At 38.8% G+C, this 22,781-nt stretch overlaps 1 long non-coding RNA gene across 1 annotated transcript in view; it reads left to right on the top strand.

Annotated features, from left to right (window-relative positions):
• The window catches only part of LOC132413872 (uncharacterized), a 186,071-nt gene that overhangs the window by 26,490 nt on the left and 136,800 nt on the right, over positions 1 to 22,781 (top strand). Inside the window, exon 5 of the long non-coding RNA XR_009516839.1 lies at positions 20,801 to 20,968. This is a non-coding gene — a long non-coding RNA (uncharacterized lncRNA). The remainder of the gene's footprint in view (positions 1 to 20,800; positions 20,969 to 22,781) is intronic.

Below are 22,781 nucleotides of genomic sequence, written 5' to 3'. Positions count from 1 at the left end.
GAAAATACTTTCAATTATCAAATTAAAAATAGTGATCTAGTTAATTCCTTTATTCATTTGCAGACATTTGTTGAAGACCTACTGTGTATCAGACACTAGGATACAAAAACGAATAACAGTGGTTCTTATCTTCCTGAACTTTGTACTTTAGGACTGGGAATAGCTTCTACGTTCAGAATAGATTTAGGAGAAGGTAACAGGTCTTTGCTCAGAAGTTTGCCCCAGTGTGAGAGATGTGCTTTCTGTTGCCGGCATGGTCAGATCCAAACGTAAATTTGAAGGAAGAGCTCTATACTGTTGCATAGATTCTTCAATGTTCACTCCGTCTTTATTAGCTTATTTAAAATCATTTTGTAGATGCATAGCCACGCTCATTTTCAAGACCACAGTAGAAATGTTAGCATAAAAAGTAAGAGCTCTGGAAATGGTTTGTTAGCTTATAAATTTGCTCTTACTACGGGTTTAGTCCTAGAATTTGTATCTAATTAACCCTAGAAATGACATATGATCAGCTCAACCCAGGGAAGCTTTTGGGGAAGCTGGCTCAGTATAGCGGTGCTATAAACTACTGAGGCTAGTTTTCAAAGTAGAATGATAATTTTATAATATGTATAATATTATATAATCACAGTAGTAAGTATATGCACACTGGAAGGAAAAGTTCTATATTTCTGAAAACTAGGGGCAAAACTTAAAATGTCTACAGTGTATGACAACTTTAAAAAGGTTATACTGTGAATAAGTGATTCAAAACAAAACACGTGATTGTGTTTCTCATGTCCTTCTTGAGTCTAAAATCTTAATACCCTAAGGAAGGATTTCAGAACCAACAAGGCATCTACAGTGATAATATGCTCTTTGAGTTTTACGGTTGACACTTTTCCTCCCATTTGCCAAATTGCTGTGTTCAGAAGGATGCCAATTTATTCTAAGTTGATTTACTCTTAGATCTTCTTCTGTCCTCCTGGCTTCTCACAGTTTGTGCTTCAAGATAAAGGGAAATTTTGAAAATAGATAAATAGAGTTATTTCGTCAACTCAGGTCTCTTCATATACAGTCATGTCTGTACCTGCTTGGGGTTGGGGGGATGATGTCAAACACTGACCTGTCCTTAGGGTTTAGCTGTTCGGACCTGCTCAGGATGAGGATATTTCAAACTTTTCTCTTAACATTATAGAACTTTAGTAAATGGGACTGGGGAATGATTTGGTTTAGTCATGTTCTGTGGGGTGATAAATTCACTTCCGTGGTAACACATTTCCTCCTCTTAAGAGGGAAGTAAATTATTTGAAACATGGTCTTCCATGTCTGTCTCCTCCTAGCTTGTGGATTCTTTGAGGGTACGGACAGCGTGTATTTCTCTCTCCATCTCTGACATCTAACATAGAGCAGCCCATGAAATCGACACGCAGTACATTTTATTGATTGAATTAATGAAATGGAATAACATGGCACCAGTGCATTGGGCCATCTGTTTTTCCTTCTGAATACTTCCTCATTTCAGCTAGTGGTAACTCCATCCTTGTAGCCGTGCAAACAAAACAAACAAGCAAACAAACAAAAAACCAGGACCAGCGCCATCAGCAAAGCCCTGGAGTCATCCTTGGACCTCACTGCTGCTCTTACCCACATCCCATCTCTCAGCAAATCTAACTGGTTCCACTTCCACCCCGGCATTCCACCCCTCCGTCTCTCCTGCTACCAAAGTTCCTTGTCCTCCTTTGCTGGGATTATTAAAATTCCTTCCTAACTGGTCTCTTCTGTCCTTGTATCCTTTGTTGTGGACAGGTCTGTCCACAATATGGCAGCCTGTGTGATCATTTAAAATCTTGAGTCAGATCATGCCATTCTCGTATGCAAATCATGCCCGTGGCTTCACCATGTTCAGAATGAAAGCCAGCATTTCAACAGGACTCCGTGAACCTGGGCCATCTCACCTCTAGAACCTCACCCCTACCTTGTTTCCCTCATTCCCTCTGCTGTAGCCACACTGCCTAGTTAAATTCAATGGACAATTTCAGTCTTTATCTGACGCCAACGGGAATAACCATTGAACATTACCACCTTAAAATTAACAAAAAGCATGAGATCAAGGAGGAAGTATTTCCAAATAAGATCCATTGTTTTCCTCTGAGAAACAGCCCCTGGAAAGAAAATGTGCGAGTGTGGTAATCTCCTGCCCTTCATCACGGGGTTATGATCACTAGTCAGATGTTTGTCAGACATCTGAATAAAGTCTGCTATTCTTTCGGGGTCTTTTTCTCCTTCTCGGAAATGAACAGCTGGAGGTTATGATTTATGAAGCCCATTTCTCTCTCCTGCTCATGAAAAGTCATGCGTGTGACTCTCATCAGACTTCTGATGCAGGCAGGATCAAGTTTGGGCAAGTTGCCTGTAGTTTTTACAAGAAAGACAGGTTCCATGGGCCCTTGTAGTTGGAGAAGGCTCTCAGAATTCCCCTTTTCACCTGGATATGACCTGAATACCCAGGTGACCTCCAGGGCCGGGCAGTAGCACAGCATTTAAAACCAGACTCCAGGCTCTGGGTAGATGCCTGGGAAGATGGCCCACTTCTACCACTGGCCTGCGTTACTCAACAATCTGTGCCTCAGTTTCCTAATCTGTAAAATGGAGATTATAGTAGTAGATTCTTATTTGTGTTAAAAAAAGATAATCCACGTAAAGCATTTAGAAAAGACCTTGGTGTCTAATAAGCACTCAGTGAACTTTAGCTGGTATTAGTATTAGAATTAAAATCAGAATTAGAGGTAAGATGAAAGCAGCATCAGTAATAGTATTAACATTATTACAGGGCTGGCTTTAAGTCTAACAGTGAAACCCCATGTCTAATTATTAGGAGGGAGGTGAGGAAAGGAGATCCTATTAATGACAGTAAAGATGGGTAAGGCCAGAGCAGGTGACAGCTGTTTATGTAAAGAGTACACCTAGAGGTAACTCAGGATATACCTGCTTTTAAGTTACAAATAGATGTTCCACAGACATCACCTGTCTGCATGGTCAAGAAGTTCCAGTTACTTTGAAATACAGAATCTCCAATATAAACTTTCCAATGTCTCTTGAGTGCTATTCATGATCTACTCTGGTGAGTTACTTACCAACTGACATTTAGAACAGAAAATACAGTTAGTTTTAAAGGCTGATGAAAAACCATTTCTACCTTGTTTCTAAAGGAGCTGAGGTTATGGGTAACCCTTTTAAAAATTATGTTTTCATAAATTATAATAAGTTGTTAGTCTTCTGTTATGTAAGGCATTGCTCTTCATGCAAATATGAATGCAGATTTTCCACGAAAGGTGTGGAAAAGTCTACAAAACAAGGGACTGTACTTACTAATTGGATGATCTGCCTGGTCCCTTGCAGAGCTGTTACTGTCTCTGTGACTCTAGGTGTAGAGCAATTACACAGCCACATCTTCAAGCTACTCCTGAATCGCTGTTGCTGGAGGGTCCCACAATCATGCTATGCAGAAAAAAATCATGGCTTGGCACCATGGAGGCTGGCTGTTGGTTTTCAACACATTCTAAGTAGACAGCAACTTACTTTTCCTTCAGAAGGAATTTAAAATGACCCTGACATTGTCATAGTCACAGAACACTGATTTCCCACTGAGATGATGAGAAAAATATGAAAATAAAGAAAAACACTTAATGGAATAGGTATGGAAGAACTAATTTCATGTAAGAAAGAAAAACTCACCTGTTAATCAAGGAACCACAAAAGAATCCTACAAATCTCCTTTCTGTACACTGTTGACTATTTAAACAAAAATACAATCACTTGAAAATTAAAATAACATTCTCCAAAATAACTGTTTGGTAGCAAGGAAATTACTACAATCATTGGTAATTTAGATGATTAAATGAGAATACTGCACATAAAAACTTACGGGGTATTTCATGTTCATGGATTTAGAGATTTAATATTGTTAAGATGTCCATACTACCCAAAGCCATCTACACATTCAGTGCAATTGCTATCAAAATTCCAGTGACATTTTTCACAGATATAGAACAAACAATCCTAAAATTTGTACGGAACCATAAAAGACCTCGAATAGCCAAAGCAATCTTGAGAAAGAAGAACAAATCTGGTGGCATCATGCCCCCTGATTTCTAACTATATTACAAAGATACAGTAATCAGAACAGTATAGTATTGGCATAAAAACACGCATGTCAATGGAACATGACAGCCCAGAAATAAACCCATGCATATATGGTCAATTAATTTACAACAGAGCAGTCAAGAATATATAATGGGTGAATGAGAGCTTCTTCCATAAATGGTGTTGGGAAAACTGGACATTAAAACATAATACCAAGAGAACTAAAAGATATAAAAAGAGCCAAATGGGAATTCAAGAGCTGAAAAAAACAGCAACCGAAATGAAAATTTAACTGGATGTGATAAACACCAGATTAGATGAAAAACTCATAAAGTAGAAGACACAGAAATAAAAATTATCCAAACAGAGACAAAGAAAAGAGACAGAGAAAAAAAACAAAACCCACCCAAACCTAGAGACTCAGTAACCTGTGGGACAATGTAAAGCAATGTAACATGTCTGTAATTGGAGATCCAAAAAAGCAGGGGCAGAAAAAAGTTTGAGGAAATAATGGCCAAGATGTATTCCAAATCTGAAAACTACTATAAATCTGCAGATCCAAGAAGCTTAAGAAACACTTAAGCTATATAAACTAAAAGCTTAACCAAGAATGATTTGTTGACCCTCTTGAAATAAAATTCTAGAAATAAAATTGCCATCTGGTTATCTCCTTTACTAAAGTGGCAATTTGGATATTATTTTTAAAATCATGAGAATAAGGAGAATAGAATAAATGTGCTTATGTGAAGTACTGATTTCTTTTTTTGCTTGAGAATTTTAAAATGCTCTAAATCTGAAATAAAATTGAATTCTTTCTTTCTTTTTTTTTTTTTTTTGGCTGTGTTCGGTCTCCTTTGCTGCATGCAGGCTTTCTCTAGTTGTGGCGAGTGGGGGCTACTCTTTGTTGCGGTACACGGACTTCTCATTGCAGTGTCTCCTCTTGTTGTGGAGCACGGGCTCTAGGCACGCAGGCTTCGGTAGTTGTGACATGGACTTAGTTGCTCCATGGCATGTGGGATCTTCCTGGACCAGGGATCGAACCTGTGTCCCCCACATTGGCAGGCAGATTCTTATCCACTGTGCCACCAGGGAAGCCCCAAGTTGTAGGAGTTTTAAAAATACATTTTGGAGATTAACCCCTTATCAGATATATGGTTTGCAAATATGTTCCCCCATTCCATAGGTTACCTTTTCACTCTGGTGGTTGTTTCTTTGTTTTTTCTCTGCAGAAGCTTTTTAGTTTGATGTACTCCCACTTGTCTGTTTTTCTTTTGTTGCCTGTGCTTTTGGTGTCATAGCAAGAAGTCATTGCTAGATCAATGTTATGAAGCTTTCTCCCTGTGTTTTCTTCTAGGAGTTTTATACTTTCAAGTCTTAAATCCATTTTGAGTTCGTTTGTGTATGGTGTACGGAAAGTGTCCAGTTTCTTTTTTTTTTTTTTTTTGCACTTGGGTATCCTGTTTTTCCAACACTATTTGTTGGAGAAACCATCCTTTCCCCATTGTGTAATCTTGACACACTTGTTGAAGATCATTTAACCATATACACTGGATTTATTTTTGTGTTCCCTATTCTGTTCCATTGGTCTATATGTCTGTTTTAATGCCAGTACTGTACTGTTTTGAATACTGTAGCTCTGTAATATATTTTGAAAACAGGAAGTGTGAGGCCTCCAGGTTTGTTCTTTCTAGATGTTGTTTTTGCCTATTCAGAGTCCTCTGTGGTTCCATATGAATTGTAGAATTGTTTTTTCTATTTCTGTAAAAAAATTCCATTGTGATATTGATAAGAAAATCTGTAGATCACCTTAAGTAGTAATTTTAACAATATAAAGTATTTCAGTTCATGAACACAGGATGTCTTTCATTTATATGTCTCTTCCTTAATTTCTTTCAGTAATGTTTTATAGGTTTCAGTGTGCAAGTCATTCACCTTCGTTAAGTTTATTCCTAAGTATTTTATTCTTTTTCATGTTATTGTAAATGGGACTGCTTTCTTAATTTTCTTGTCAGATTATTTGTTGTTTGTCTATAGGGTTGCAATTGATTTCTGCATGTTGATTTTGTATTCTGCAACTTTACTGAATTGTTTATTAATTCTAACCATTTTTTGCTAGAGTCTTTAGGGTTTTCTACATATAAGATTATGCCATCTGTAAACAGACATTATTTTACTTTTTGTTCAATTTGAATGTCTTTTATTTCTTTTTCTTGCATAATTCCTCCAGCTAGGACTTCCAGTACTATGTTAAATAAAAGTAGAGAGAGTGGGCACACTTTTCTTCTTACTAATCTTAGAGGAAAAGCTTTGTTTTTCCACCATTGAGTATGATGTTAGCTGTGCACTTGTCATATATGGTCTTTATTATGTTAAGGTAGTTTCCTTCTATTCCTAGTTTGTTGAGTGTTTTTATCATGAAAGGGTGTTGATTTTTGTCAAATACATTTCTGCATCTATTGGGGTGGTCATGAGAGTTTTATCCTTTGTTCTGTTAATGTGGTATATCACATTGATTGATTTTTGTTTGTTGAACATCCTTGCATCCTAGGAATAATTCCCATTTGTATGATTCTTTTAATGTGTTGTTTAATTTGGTTTGCTAATACCAATACTTTGTTGAGAATTTTTTGCATCTATACTTACCTATTATACCTATAGTTTTTTTCCTTTTCATGTCCTTTTCTATCTGTGGTATCAGGGTGATTTTGGCTTCATAAAATTTGGAAGTGTTCCCTGCTCTTCAGTTTTTTGGAGGAATTTGGTGTTAATTCTTCCTCAGATGATTTGGTAGAATTCATCAGTGAAGCCATCTGGCTCTGGGCTTTTCTTTGTTCAGAGACTTTTGATTATTGATTCAATCTCCTTACTAGTTATAGGTCTGTATACATTTTCTGTTTCTTTATGATTCAGTCTCGGTAGGTTGTAGCTCTAGAAATTTGTCCATTTCTTCTAGGTTATCCAATTTGTTGGATAATTTCTGTATAATTTTTCAAAGTAGTCTCATAATCTTTTAATTTCTGTGGCATTGGTTGTAATGTCTCCTCTTTCATTTCTGATTTTTTAGAGTCTTCTTTTTTCTGATTTAATCTAGTTAAAGGTTTGTCAATTTTGTTGATCTCTGCAGAAAGAATTTGATTTTTTCTATTGTTTTCTATTCTCTATTTCATTGATTTCTGCTCTAATCTTACTTCCTTCTTTCTCTTAACGTTGGCCTTAGTTTGTGCTTCTTAGTTCCTTGAGGTTTAGTTAGTTTGTTTATTTTAGATCTTCTCTTTTACTGTATGACTTATTTTTATAAATTTCCCTGTTAATACTGCTTTTGCTGCATTCCATAGTTTTAGTATGTTATAGTTTTGTTTTCATTTGTCTCAAGATATTTTCTAATTTATCTTTTTATTAATTTTTTGACCCATTTTTTGTTCAAAAGATTGTTATTTAGTTTCCACTTATTTGCGAATTTTACATTTTTCTTTCAGCCATTAATTTCTAGTTTCATTCCATTGGGGTCAGAAAAGATATTCGACATGATTTCAATGTTCTTAAATTTGTTAGACTTCATTTGTGGCCTAATATTTGGTCTAGATTGAAGAATGTTCCATCCATGTGCACTTGAGAAGAATGTGTACTTTGCTGCTGTTGGGTGGAATGTTCTGCATATGTCCATTAGGTTCATTTGGTTTATAATGTTGTTTAAGTCCGCTGTTTCCATATTGATACTCTGGATAGTCTATCCATTATTGAAAGTGGGTTATTTAAATTTTCTACTATTATTGTCTTACTCTCTTTCACCCTTCATTTTTATTTATGTGTGTCCTGATTTTGGATGCATGTATTCATAATTGTTTTATCTTTCAGGTGTATTGACCCATTTATCGCCACATATTGTCCTTCTTTGTCTCTAGTGACAGTTTTTTTTGTTTGTTTGTTAATTTTAATTTTTTGGCTGCATCAGGTTTTAGTTGCAGCACACGGGATCTTCATTGCGGCACAAGGGCTTCTCTGTAGTTGTGGCGTGTGGGCTCCAGGGCACATTGGCTCTCTAGTTGAGGCGCGTGGGCTCAGTGGTTGTGGCACACGGGCTTAGTTGCCCTACGGCATGTGCGATCTTAGTTCCCAGACCAGGAATTGAACCCACCTCCCCTGCACTGGAAGGTGGATTCTTTACCACTGGACCACCTTTTCTTTTGATTACCATTTGTATGAAATGTCTTTTTCTATCCTTTCACTTTTAACCTATGTATGTCCTTAAATCTAAACTGAGTCTTTTGTAAACAGCTTATAGTTGGATCTTGTTTTTTTAATCCATTTAGCCACTCTTTTGATTTGGAAGTTTAATCCATTTACATTTGAAGTAATTATTGATAAGGAAGGACTTACTATTACCGTTCTGTTAATTGTTTCCTGTCTGTCTTACAGCTTTCTTGTCCATCTTTTCCTCTTTTCTTGCCTTCCTTCATGATTCTTTGATGTTTTTTGTAGTGACATGCTTTGATTTCTTTTTTATTTTCTTTTTTGTATCTTCTATAGATATTTTTTTTGTGATCACAATGGGACTTATTGTAAAACATCTTATAATAATCTATTTTAAGCTGATGACAACTTAACATCAATCATATACATATACTCTCCACTTTTACTTCTCCCTCTCTCCATACTTTGTTATTGATGTCACAGATTACATCTTTTTGTATTGTGAATTCATTAGAATATTTTTATAGAGTTTTTTTATACTTTTATCTTCTATATCAGAATTAAAAAAGATTTATGCACCACAGTTACAGTGTTCCAGTATTTCATATTTGTCTATATAGTTACCTCTACCAGTGAGTTTTATACTCTCATGTGCTTTTATGTTGCTGTTTAACATCCTTACATTTCAACTTGAAGGACCTGCCCCTTAGCATTTCGTGTAAGGCAGGTCTATTGGTGAAGAACTCCTCAGCACTTTTTTTTTTTTCCCCCTGTGGTACACGCGCCTCTCACTGTTGTGGCCTCTCCCGTTGCGGACCACAGGCTCCGGACGCGCAGGCTCAGCGGCCATGGCTCACAGGCCCAGCCGCTCCGCGGCATGTGGGATCTTCCCGGACAGGGGCACGAACCCGCGTCCCCTGCAACGGCAGGTGGACTCTCAACCACTGCGCCACCAGGGAAGCCCTCCTCAGCATTTTTTATCTGGGGAAGTCTTTAATTCTCCTTCATTTTGAAGGATATTATTGTATTTCTCAGCTCCAGAATTTCTGTTTGGTTCTTTTTTTAAAAAAAATATTTTCTGTCTTTTTGTTGATATTCTTGATTTATTCATGCCTCATTTTCTTGAGCTAATAGAGTATCGTTATGATAATTACTTTGATTTCTTCGTTAGGTAATTTATATACCTCTGTTTCTTTAGAATCGGTTTCTGGAGTTTTATTTTGTCCTTTTTTGGGGCTGTGTGTTCCTGTTTTTTTCATGTGTCTTAAAAATTCGTGTTGGAACCTACACATTTGAAAAACCAGCCAGTCTCTCCCAGTCCTGTAAATTGGCTTCATGCAGGTGAAGACACTCACCAAACAGCCCAACTACAGATTTCAGGTGTATCTCAAGCATTTTTGGGGAGGATGTAACTTCTCTTGGCCCGTGCATGCACTTTCTCAAGTAGAGGGGCGTGGCCAGTTTCTTTTTCAGGAGTCTGTCTTCTCTTGCTGCATCTGGTGTCTATGTGTGATGCTCTAAGTTCTCTGGTTCTACAGCAGTAATCAGCTAACTCTCTCCTGTTCTCAGTGGCCACCAGGCATCTAAAGTATACCGCTTCCCATCAGTGTCCCAAGGCAGGCAAGACAGAATCCAGTCCCCAGGCTGCCATGAGAAAAGCTGGAACACTGGGCACGTGTTCCAGTTCCTCCCTCCCCTCTGAGGGAGCAGCCTTGAGCTGTACATCCTCTCCCACTCACGCGAGCTGCGCCAGCAAGACGCTCTCATTTCTCTGTGCTTGCAGTGGCTTGCAGGCCTCCAAACTGTGCTGGCTCCGTCAGCGCTCCAAAGAGGTGAGACACAAGCTGTGCCCTGGGGAAGCCCTCTGAGGACCCAGGACACTGAATGCTTGCACGTGCTGAGGGAGAAGCACGGAGCACGGTTGTTTTCTCCCGGGGCTGCGCTATGCCAGTGGGGGCGGGGCCGAAGCAGGTAAAGTAAAATTGATCTTCTAACCCATTTCAGTGCAGCCCTCTTAGCTTTCTGCTCCCCCAGGATACTGCAACTTCTTACGTGGATTTTGGGGTTATCTGAATGCCAGTTTCTTTGTCCGCCTATCACTGTTAAATCCATTTTTCTGTGGGGAAGTAGGGCTGGGACTTCTATCCACCATGCCGCTGACCCCACTCCCTGTTATTTTATTGCTAGGGAATTCTTCTGTTAGTTTCACATGTATGTGTAGAGTAGACATCCACTGTTTGAACTGCCCCGAATCAGGCTTCTGTGAAAATCACCATCCCCCTCTCCACCCATCTTTTTATCACAGAAGTTTCCTTTTTCTTTTTTTTTTTTACACGATCACTATTAATGAAGCCATGTGAAGTTCTTCACCCAAACTGCATCCATGAGCATATTTCCTGGTAATTTTCAGACTTGGGACCAGAGAGTGTGAGGGAAATGTCTACCGGGTGATTGAGGTCATAAGACATACAACTTTGGGGTTCTCAGAGCTCCTGTTTCCACCATGTAGAGAAAACCGTGCTGCAGTAAGAACAGCATGAGGTCAGCACGCTGGGGGAAGCAGACAGGAGAGACACAGCCATGGTGGTGGTGCTCTGTGCCCTTGGCCTCTTTTTCTGTGTCCTGCATGCATTCCTGCTCTTGGTGTCCATGAAAACTTTCTTAGTTAAATAAAAAAAGGTTCTGAAGAACCTAGGGGCAGGACAGGAATAAAGACGCAGATGTAGAGAATGGATTTGAGGACACGGGGAGGGGGAAGGGTAAGATTGGACGAAGTGAGAGAGTGGCATGGACATATATACACTGCCAAATGTAAAATAGATAGCTAGTGGGAAGCAGCCGCATGGCACAGGGAGATCAGCTCGGTGCTTTGTGACCACCTAGAGGGGTGGGATAGGGAGGATGGGAGGGAGACGCAAGAGGGAGGAGATATGGGGATATATGTATATGTATAGCTGATTCACCTTGTTATACAGCAGAAACTAACACACCATTGTAAAGCAATTATACTCCAATAAAGATGTTTAAAAAAAATTAGTGAAAGCAGGGCTTTTATTTGCAACCCAAACAGCCTTAATTAATGCAGAATTCAAGGCTCCTGGAAAAAATATCCCGTATCCCAAGATTAACTTGAGCCTCTTGATTTTAAGTGTTATGTCACATTGCTGTGGGATCTTAATCTACATTGTTTATTTTCTTCTCTTTTTTTACTCAGTAGGTACAGTCAGATAAACTATTTAACTTTTTGTTTGCTTTTTGCATCTGCCTTAATAGAGTAGACACTGAACTGTTCTATAGCAGGCTATCAAGAGTCGTCTGGGGTTGTGGTGTTAAAATAGATACTTGACAGCGATGCGTGTGCATACACCCACCGAAGAAGCGTACTACGGCATGTGTCTGTGAAGCCACGCCCGTCATGTCCTTCTGTGCTTTTGCCAAATAAATATCCGTGCTTATAAAGATTGTGCTTATAATCCTTTCTTTTCCTCCTCAATAATTTTCTCTGTTTCTCTAAGAGGTCACGCTAAGGCTGTTTTTGATGTGTGACTGTCCTTCCCGAAGATGCATTAGTCTAACTCTGGCTCTGAAAGTAACTATAATGACTTTTAATCTTTATCATCTTGTCTCCTGGATGGCTTCCAAACGGTTCTAGGACATGCTGCAGACAACACGTCTATTTCATGGAACAATGCTGTTCATGGTGGCGCTGAGGCAAGGGCTCGTCGGCTGTCTAACTTGCTTACAAGAACGTTAGGCGAGTCTGTTTGGCTCAGGAAGAATGAGGCTCCACGTTTCAGCTTGAGGAGGGACATGCTGTTGTGAGACAGGCAGTTCATTTTTCTTTCCTGAGCAGAGTACCGAAAGGATGCTTTCCTTTTGTATTGCCAGATGTTTAATCGTATCATCGCGATAACTTTTTTAGAACACAGTTACACAGGCAGCATCCTCAAGAATAAATAAAATTATAATCTTCACTGGATTTTCAAAAAGTTTATGGAAATTAAAAAACAATACAGAGCAATCTATGTCCAACTTCTTATAATAAGAAACTGCTGCTCTAAACTTGGTGAAATCATAGTCATTTTTAGAGCTTGAAGGGACTTTGAGATCACCTGATCATAAGACTACATGGAGATAGTTTAGAAGGAAAATTACAAGCACACAGCAGGGAGACGTAGTGTAGCTCAGAATGTCGGGAGGACATTTGGAGAAAGAAACTTTAAGTCCCGCAGGATCAGAGAGGGGACAGCGGGAGTGGATGACTGAGGGCAAAGTGCGTGTCTGGCTGTTTTGAGATGTGTGTGTTCAAGAAACTGAACGATGTCAAGGTCGGTTATCCCCAAGAACCGTGTAACCCTGCGTCAAATTATTTAATTTCTGTAAGCCTCAGGTCCTTCCTTTTATTTATTATTATTTTTTATTTTTATTTATTTTTATTTTTTTTACATCTTTATTGGAGTATAATTGCTTTACAAGGGTGTGTTAGTTTCTGCTTTATAACAAAGTGAATCAGTTATACATATACATATGTTCCCATATCTCTTCCCTCTTGCGTCTCCCTCCCTCCCACCCTCCCTATCCCACCCCTCCAGGCGGTCACAAAGCACCTAGCTGATCTCCCTGTGCTATGCGGCTGCTTCCCACTAGCTATCTACCTTACTTTTGGTCGTGTATATATGTCCATGCCTCTCTCTCACTTTGTCACAGCTTACCCTTCCCCCTCCCCATATCCTCAAGTCCATTCTCTAGTAGGTCTGTGTTCCTTTTAAAAATTGAGATAGTAATAGTACGTATGTCCTGGGATTGTCAGGATTAATTAGAATGCCGTAAATAAAGCTTTTACCACAGTGCCTTGCACATACTGTTTCACTAAAGAGTAGCTTTGATGAGAAGAAATGGAAAGATTTTAAGTAGAGAATGACATGATTAGATTTTTAATATTTTCATTTTTTAATTGGAGTGTCGTTGATTTACAATGTTGTGTTAGTTTCAGGTTTACGGCAAAGTGATTCAGTATATATACTGAATAATTACACACACACACACGTAAGTCTTTTTTAGATTTTTCTCCATTATAGGTTATTGCAAGATACTGAATATAGTTCCCTGTGCTATACAGTAGGATCTTGCTGTTTGTCTATTTTATACGTAGTAGTGTGTATATCTTATTCTATATCAAACTCCTGGAAGGAGTTGTCTGCATTTTCTATCACAATTTCCTCTTCTCCCGATCTCTTTTGAATCTGTGCTAATCAGATTTCAGTCCCCATCACTCCATGAAAACTGTGCGTGATGGGGTCGTGAACAACCTCTGCATTGTTAGATCTAATGATCAGATGTGAATCAGAGGTTGTTCCATGTTTTTCACTATGCATATCCAGAATTTCCCAGCCCTTTTTCTCAAGGAGACCATATGCTGTGCTTCCCATACTGTCCTAGTCATAAATCCAGTGCCCATGTGGGAGCTCTCACTTGTGTCCTATTGGTCTGTCTGTCTCTGCACCCAATACCGTACTGCTTCACTACCGTCATTTAGAAATAAATATTGATGTCCATTAGAGCAAGTCATTCCACCCTGTTCTTCTCTTTTGGCTACTCTTGGTCCTTCACATTACCATGTAGATTTTAGAACCAGCTGCCAATTTCACAAAGGAACCTATTGGAGTTTGAGTGATAATTCATTGAATCTGTAAATCAATTTGGGGAGAATGAACATCTTAACAATATTGCTTCTTCCAACCTATGAACATGGCATGTCCTTTATTCTTTTTTTAAAATAAATTTATTTATTTATGGCTGCATTGAGTCTTTGTTGCTGCACGCACTCTTTCTCTAGTTGCGGTGAGCAGGGGCTACTCTTCGTTGCAGTGCGCAGGCTTCTCATTGCGGTGGCTTCTCTTGTTGTGGAGCACGGGCTCTAGGGTTAGCGGGCTTCAGTAGTTGTGGCACGCGGGCTCAGTAGTTGCGGCTAACAGGCTTTAGAGTGCAGGCTCAGTAGTTGTGGCGCACAGGCTTAGCTGCTCCGCAGCATGTGGGATATTCCTGGAACAGGGCTCGAACCTGTGTCCCCTACATTGGCAGGTGGATTCTTAACCACTGAGCCACCAGGGAAGTCCTCGCGTGTCCTTTATTCTTTTCCTTCATTCTTTATTTCTTTCAGTGTTTTACAGTTTTCTATGTAGAAATTTTGCACATTTCATTAGGTTTGTTTAAAATTATTTTTTTAAATAAAAAATTCCCTTTGTTTTGATATGGAGAAAGAGGTTTAGTCTCATGTATTAGCCTTATATAAAATAACATTACTAAACTCAAATAATAATTTTAATGTTTATTTGTAGATTATTTTTTTATTTTTATGTACCTAATCATGTTACCTACACAAAATGTTGATCACATTCCTGCATTTCTAATCAATGCTCCTGATTTCTTTTTCTTGTTTTACTGCTCTGGCTACGATCTCCAAAACTGTGGTGAATGGAAGGGGAGACTGAGCATCCAAGATTGTTTCCCAGTCTTAAATAGAAGTGTTTAGCATTTCACCATGGTGTGTAACGTTTTTACAGCTATTGTCTTTTAGACTAAAGGAACTTCCTTCTATTTCTAGTTGCTAAGATTTAGAATTATCAGATGATGTTGAATTTTTTTCAAATATTTTTCTGCATAGATTGAGATAAGTCTATGAGTTTTTCCCTTATTCTAATTTATTCTATTTAATTTTCTCCTTTATGAATTACATTGGTTGATTTTTTTCTGATGGTAAGCCAACTTTGTGTGTCTAGAATATGTTCAGCTGGGTCACTCATGTTATCCCTTTATATGTAACTGGATTTGGTTGGCAGGTATTTTGTTTAAGAGTTTTGCATCTATGTTCATACAAGAGATGGGCTGATTTTTTTCTTGGAATGTCCTGTTCAAGTTTTTTAATCAAGGTTATGCAGCTCTCATAAAATGAGCTGGAAGGTGGCTGTTCATTGCCCATTCTCTGAAAGGGTTTGTGTAGAATTAGCACTAACGTCTCCCTAGATGTTGGATAGATTCCGTTACTGATCGATGTGCACTGCTCCTACCTCAGTGTGCTCTCTACCGCAGCATACTTGGAGGCACTGAGATTCCGGTAAAGGGCTCTTATTACAGAAAACGCAACCTGCTCTTGCCTCCACCTCTGCCCCTAGAAAATGAGTCCTTGACTCATTGAATTACCTTGTTGCCTTCCTCTTAAAATAAGCTTATATTGGTATTTATTGGGTGCTGACCATGTGTCAGGTGCTCTCCTAAGAATTTTATCCACATTATCTCACTTAATCCTTTAACAAAACGATGAGAGCCCTGGTTTGCTCATGAGAAGCCTGAGGCACAGAGAGGTGAAATACCTCTTGAGGACCAAGTTGGAGAGAGGAGGATTCTACCCCAGAGCCTGGCTCTGGAACTCACTCCACATCCCCTGGCTTGATGCTCCTTGCTGTGCGTTTGGACCACTGCTCTTTCTACTGTATTGAATTGACTCCTTTGCTCATATATTTCCCATTTTTCTCCATTTCTAGTAAATGCCCTCACAGTCAAATTTTCCTTGATTAATGCTTTGTCCAAATTCTGTGTTTTGATATATGGTGTTTTATTCTCACTCATTTCTGAATAGTCTTTAATTTTAAGTTTTTCTTTATCCTGAGTCATTTAGAAGAGCGATTTAACATTTCTGAGTGGAAAGTTCTTTGGGGCTAGCCTTTGGTTGTTCACTGTCTGGTTTTGTGACATTGTAATCAGAACTTGGGCTGTGTAATTTCTGCTTTGGGACTTTCTAAAAGAATTTTTTGGTAACCTAACATCTGGCTAATTACTGCAACTGTCCCATGGTGTTTGAAAAGAATGCATAGTTTCAGTTTGTTTGCTACACAATTATGTATATATAAGTATATATATATATCATACCAAGCTGGATGTGTGTGATATTCAGATTCTTTATACCATTATTTTTTTCAGCATGACTTGCCAGTAGGTCTGGTTTTGCCAGTTTCTCTTTGTATTTTTTGAAAATATTTTCTTTATATATTTCAGAGCAATGCTGTTCAGTCCTTAAGTTTTTTGACCTTCCGATGAAGGTCCCTTTATCAATATAAAGCATTTGCCCTCCTCACACTCAGTACTTTGACCCTGTCCTCAGTTTTGTCAAATACACATTTCTCGAAGTCAGTTTTCATTTTTATACAATTACCTGGCCGGTGTTTTCTAATCTCTTTATTTTCAAATTTCCATGTCTTAAACACATCTGCATTGGCTCTGTCATGGTCCCCATCTTACTTGGGCTTTGTCCTCTCTGGTTATGGTGGAGTCCTTTGTGGATCCACAGTGACTAGAGATCAGTGAAGTCTTGGGAAGGTGCATTTCCTCTTTTCAAGCTGGTAGGTTATAATTTAGGAAAACCTGTCTGTTGTCTGTTGTGTGTTCATCTCAGCCTGTACTTTCAGTGGGACGTGCTCTTATTGCACAGAGGTCTTCCAGAATGTTTTAGAACATAAATCACTTTCTAAAGCCTTTCCCTGACTCCTGCAGGAAAGTAAGTCCATAGTTTGGCCGCACCTCAAGGTCTTCTAAGTTGTGTTTTCTTTCACTTGTGTCTCTGTATTTTTTCCATCATTTCCATGCTATGTTTTACTAGGTATTAACTTTCAAGCATGGACAGATCTATTCTGCTGGAGTCTTCACGGCTGCATTCCATGTGCGCTTGGGGACTTGCTGGAATCTTCTCTTCCCTCTGCTCCTTGTCGACAGATCTTGTGGTGCACAGCCCTGGTTTTCTCCTTCTTTACCTCCCAGGAGTCATCAGAAATTATTAGAAGAGAAATGAATAATCACAGAATTCATTATTGTTCCTCTGATAATACTTGGTACAACCCTCTGTTATAGCACCTACACTCTGTGTGTTACGGGGTTTTTGCTTCGGTGCCTTCCACTAAGTTGTAGGTCCCAGAGAGCAGGACCTGTGCCGCATCACCTTTGTGCCCTGGTGTGTGGCATAGTGCCTGGCACAGAAGCATTCAGTAAACCGGATGCATGAGGTACATGAAAGTAGACCAGTGCATTCGTAGACACTTAAGGTAGAAGGCCACCGGAGAGTGAATATGAAGATCCGGGTGTCTTTGCTTCTACCCTTGGCCCCTGATAATCTATTCTTCATGTAACAGCCAGAATGATTCTTTTAAAACTTAAGCCCGACCCTGTCACTTCTTTGCTCAAAATACGGTTCCTGGGTGGTTCTTATCTCACTCCAGGTAAAATGTAAGTTCTTACCTTGGCCAGCTGTGCCCAGCACGAATATAAATGTATAGTAAAGAACTCATATAACTCAATAGCAAAAAACCCAAACAATCCAGTCAAAACTGGGCAGGGTGTCCGAATAGACATTTTTCCAAAGAGGACGTACAGATGGCCAACGGGTACATGAAAAGGTGTTCAGCATCACTAATCATAAGGAAATGCAAATCAAAACCACTATGAGATATCACCCCACACCTGTTAGAATGGCTGTTATCAGAAAGACAGATAACAAGTGTTGGTGAGGGTGTGGAGAAGAGGGAGCCTTTGTGCACTGCTGGTGGGAATGCAAATTGGTGCAGCCACTGTGGAAAATAGTGTGGAGGTTCCTCAGAAATCTAAAAATACAACTATCAGCAATCACACTTCTGGGTGTTTTTCTGAAGAAAAAGAAAATATTAACTCAGAAAGGTATGTGCACCCTCAAGTTCAAATTCAGTATTATTTACAATAACCAAGTTATGGTAACAACCTACACGTCCATTGACGGATAAATGGATAAAGAGAAGATGGCATATTTATACAATGGAATATTACTGAGCCAGAAAAAAGAAATCACAAAAAGTCATTTTTGACAACACGGATGGACATTGAGGGCATTATGCTAAATGAAATATGTCACACAGAGAAAGATAAATATCATATGATTTCACATATTTGGAATAGGAAAAAAAAGACAGCTCACAGATACAGAGAACAGAAGAGAGCAGATTGGTCTGTGGTGGCCAGAGAAGGGGCTAGGGGTGGATGAAGTGGGTGAAGGGGTCAAACGGTGCAGACTTCCAGTTATTAAATAGTCATGGAGATGTAAAGTACAGCATCGTGGCCATAGTTAATAGTACTGTGTTGCATGTTTGAAAATTGCTAAGAGAGCAGATCTTAAAAGCTTTTAATCACAAGAAAACAAATAACTGTGCATGATGAGAGATGTTAACTAGACTTACAGCACATACAAATATCAAATCATTATGTTGCTCACCTGAAACTAATATGTTGTTATGTGTCAGTTATACCTCAGTAAAAAATATGATTGCATCCTGCTTCAGCACGCTCTGTTCCATTATTTAAAAAAGTATTCTAGTTAAATCTTTAGTTTCCAAACACTTTCTTAATATTTCTAGACGTTTAAAAACTTTTTTATATTTTAAACATCGAATCATCTAGAATTTAATTTTGAATATGATACGTAATAAGTGGTCATCATTTTTCCTCAGATAGGCAGTCATTTCTGGCAACATAATGGGATTTACAAAATGTGTTTTTTGCACATATATATTTTCTCATTTATTCTTTATGCTGAAACAGACCCTACAAATTTATTTTGTAACAATTTCGTGTGGTCATCAGGTAGTCTGTTATTATGTATTCACTGCTTTTGAAAATGACTAAAAATGATATGTGTTACTTATTTCTAACACATCAATTACTGTTTTATTCAAAAACACATCCTAGTGTTACATAATCGGGTTTGAATTTCGGTTTTGAATTTCTACCCCTCCCTACCTATGCAACCTCTGCAAGTTACTTAACCTCTCTTTACTCAGTATATTCACTTGTAAGAAGTGTTTTACATGAATAATATTTGTTGTGAAGGGTTGCAGTGAGGTTTAAATGAGATAAGCAGATAAAGCGCTTAGCACAGAGCTCAAATCTTATTTATCAGTAGTCGTGGCATTATAATCTTTTGCAGTAGTCATCAAAATATTAATTTAATTAGAATATTCCAGTGCCTGGGCTGTTTGCCACAGTTCCCATGCAGCATCAACAGTAGGCAGATGACATGGTGTAATTCTCAGCTGGACCTTGTGAAAGATCTACAGGACAACAGCCTTGTAATACGTGTTGACGCAGTGCTATAAATAGGGTCTGAAGTTTGAAATGTTCAGTAGTACATGTAGCTATTGTTGCTAACGCAATCGTAGCAAATGCACTTTATTGGTATGTATATATGCATGTACCAGCCATCCTTTGGTCCATTTCTTTGAAATTCATTTTGTACTTTGGTGAGAGATTTGAGCTTTGAATGTACAGACATGAAGTGAAGTTTAAGAGTTCATAGACAGGATGAAATTATTGATGAGGCGGTTACTTTGCAAAAGCCACCAGTTTATACAGAATCCCATGTTAAAAGAAAGATACTGACTTTAATGGGTTAAGGTATACATGTATATCTAGATATCTGTCTATATATTCATGTACAAATATTCACATGCATGGGTAATTTTGAGGACTTAGTGATATTTTGAGAACATGGAGGTTTTCATGGTGGTAAAACCCAATCAAATAATTTCTGAAAGAGTAGTATTTCGGACATTTAAGTCTCTCCCTACGTGTTTCCTAATATTTTACAAGCCCTGTTGTCTTTTTCATGACTTACCCTTGATCAATATATAATTTATTTTTCTCTTGCCGTTTCATAGAGTTAGCGTTATCTACAATGAAAGCCCTGGTTTAATTAGTCCGTGTTTAGTATGATTTTTCACTGGAAGCCAATGACCTAAAAGACTCTAGTAAGTTTTTAATTATTTTTTTGTGTTGTTTTGTTTTATTTTGTTTTTGAAGATACTCTGGTGATGATAATCCCTTACACTTTCAGTATTTTAATTACTTTTTTGGCTTCTCCCAGGCAATTAAAAGAATAGCATGATAGAAAAAAGTTTCTCTTAACCCAACTTTTTTTTTTAAATAACCTTTAGATAATTAAAATTCTAAAGTCTTTTAAGAGATATTGTAATTGATGTCTAAAAGTTTTTTAAGCAGATGACTTATTTGCATTATGATAATTCTTTGGGGGCAATATTTCTTATTATTTAAGGTCATTCATTGCAAGGTTGGAACTAAGCCTGTCCTGAACCAGTAAACTGTATACCTAGGTTACACAAATTTTGTCCTGCATTTAAGTTTCTTTTCCACAGCTGTAGTTTATTGTAATGTCCATGACTCTCACAGAGCATGTGTCCTTTGGACCGTGCTAAGTTTTAAGTCCCTCTGAAACATGCAAGTGGAGATGCCAAATGGAAATCAGGACATAGGTCTGGAACTCAGCAGCCTAGTCTCGCTCATTCTCAAGTGGGAATTGTCTGCTGGTAGGGGAATGTGTTATTTTCTTATTGCTGCTGTTATCAATTACCACAAATGTATTGGCTTAAAGCAGTGCACATTTATCATCTTACAGTTCTGGAAGCCAGCAGTCTGAAATGTTCCCCCGAGCTGACGTCGACGTGTCAGCAGGCCTGTGTTCTTTCTGGAGCCTCTAGAAGTATCCATCTCCGGGTCTGTTCCAGCTTCTAGAGGCTGCCTGCCCTCCTCAGCTCAGCGACCCCTCCATCTTCACACCGTCCAGGTAGGAGCTGCAACTCTCTCTCTCTGATCAACACCCGTGCTTCCATCATTGCGTCACGTTCTCTGATTCTGACCCCGATAATTTCAGATAATCGCACCATCTTGAGATCCTTAACCATATCTGCAAAGTCCCTTTTGCCATGTAAAGTAATGTATAGCCTTACACGGTTGTGAACATCTTTGGGGGTCTTTATTGGGTCCAGCACAGGGAATTTGAAGCCATGAGAGAGATGAGTTCTCTTAGGGATAATGTAGACAGGATGGAGAGAAGAGGACTTGGAAGTAGGAATGCAGAATTGAAGAGATTCGAGATCTGTCTTGGCATCATAATGAACATGACATAGACACACAAAATGCATGACATGTATACACTCAGAATACAGTAGAATTTATGAGCTTAGATCACGTGGGGGGCTCTTCTGGTGCGTACTGTACTTTTCTGTTTCTCACTGGGGAATCCCTAGCCCACCAATTTTACACACAGCTAAGTAGAATTATTATTTCTACAAAGGACTCTTGTAAAGAGACTGAAGAAGATCTAGACAATTTCACTGGAAAACACCTTTTTTTCCAAATTTTCTTTTTCTTTCAGTCATAACCTGATTTTAGTATGAATTTGTATTTTTTAAAAAATCATGGGTGCAGTGGCATTCTGCTACAGTCACTTGCAAATATACCTAAATGATTGTTTAGTTTGGCTTCATGCCAGAAGGTGAATATGTGTGAGTGCCAAGTCTATGAAACAGAATTCTTTTATGATTGATATTAACATCCACAGTCCCTTATCCAGTATCCGAGCTGATCTCCCTGTGCTATGCGGCTGCTTCCCACTAGCTATCTACCTTACGTTTGGTAGTGTATATATGTCCATGCCTCTCTCTCACTTTGTCACAGCTTACCCTTCCCCCTCCCTGTGTCCTCAAGTCCATTCTCTAGTAGGTCTGTGTCTTTATTCCCGTCTTGCCCCTAGGTTCATGATCCTTTTTTTTTTTTTAGATTCCATATATATGTGTTAGCATACGGTATTTTTTTTTCTCTTTCTGACTTACTTCACTCTGTATGACAGACTGTAGGTCCATCCACCTCACTACAAATAACTCAATTTCGTTTCGTTTTATGGCTGAGTAATATTCCATTGTATATATGTGCCACATCTTTTTTACATCTTTATTGGAGTATAATTGCTTTACAAGGGTGTGTTAGTTTCTGCTTTATAACAAGGTGAATCAGCTATAGCACAGGGAGATCAGCTAGGTTGATTTTTGACCACCTAGAGGGGTGGGATAGGGAGGGTGGGAGGGAGACGCAAGAGGGAGGAGATATGGGACCATGTGTATATGTATAACTGATTCACTTTGTTATAAAGCAGAAAATGAAGACTATTTTAAAAAACACACAGACAGGAAGGAGAAAAGAGGACCCAGGAAGTGAGGAGTACAGAACTGAGTTGATCTGAGATATATTTAGGCATTATGATGAACAGGGCACATACACACAACACACACACAGCACACAAACACATTCAGAATACAGAGAATTATTATTATTTTTAAAAATTTATTTAATTTTGGCTGTGTTGGGTGTTGCTGCGCGCGGGCTTTCTCTAGTTGCGGCGAGTGGGGACTGCTCTTTGTTGTGGCGCGCAGGCTTCTCATTGCGGTGGCTTCTCTTGTTGCGGAGCATGGGCTCTAGGCACACGGGCTTCAGTAGTTGTGGCTTGCGGGCTCTAGAGTGCAGGCTCAGTAGTTGTGGTGCATGGGCTTAGCTGCTCCGTGGCATGTGGGATCTTCCTGGACCAGGGCTCGAACCCGTGT

This window comes from Delphinus delphis, chromosome 18 (genome assembly GCF_949987515.2).
Source record: "Delphinus delphis chromosome 18, mDelDel1.2, whole genome shotgun sequence".
In the NCBI taxonomy this organism is placed as follows: Eukaryota; Metazoa; Chordata; class Mammalia; order Artiodactyla; family Delphinidae; genus Delphinus; species Delphinus delphis.
The sequence above is the reverse complement of the archived record's forward strand: the minus strand, read 5'-3'. Positions and strand labels throughout refer to the sequence as shown.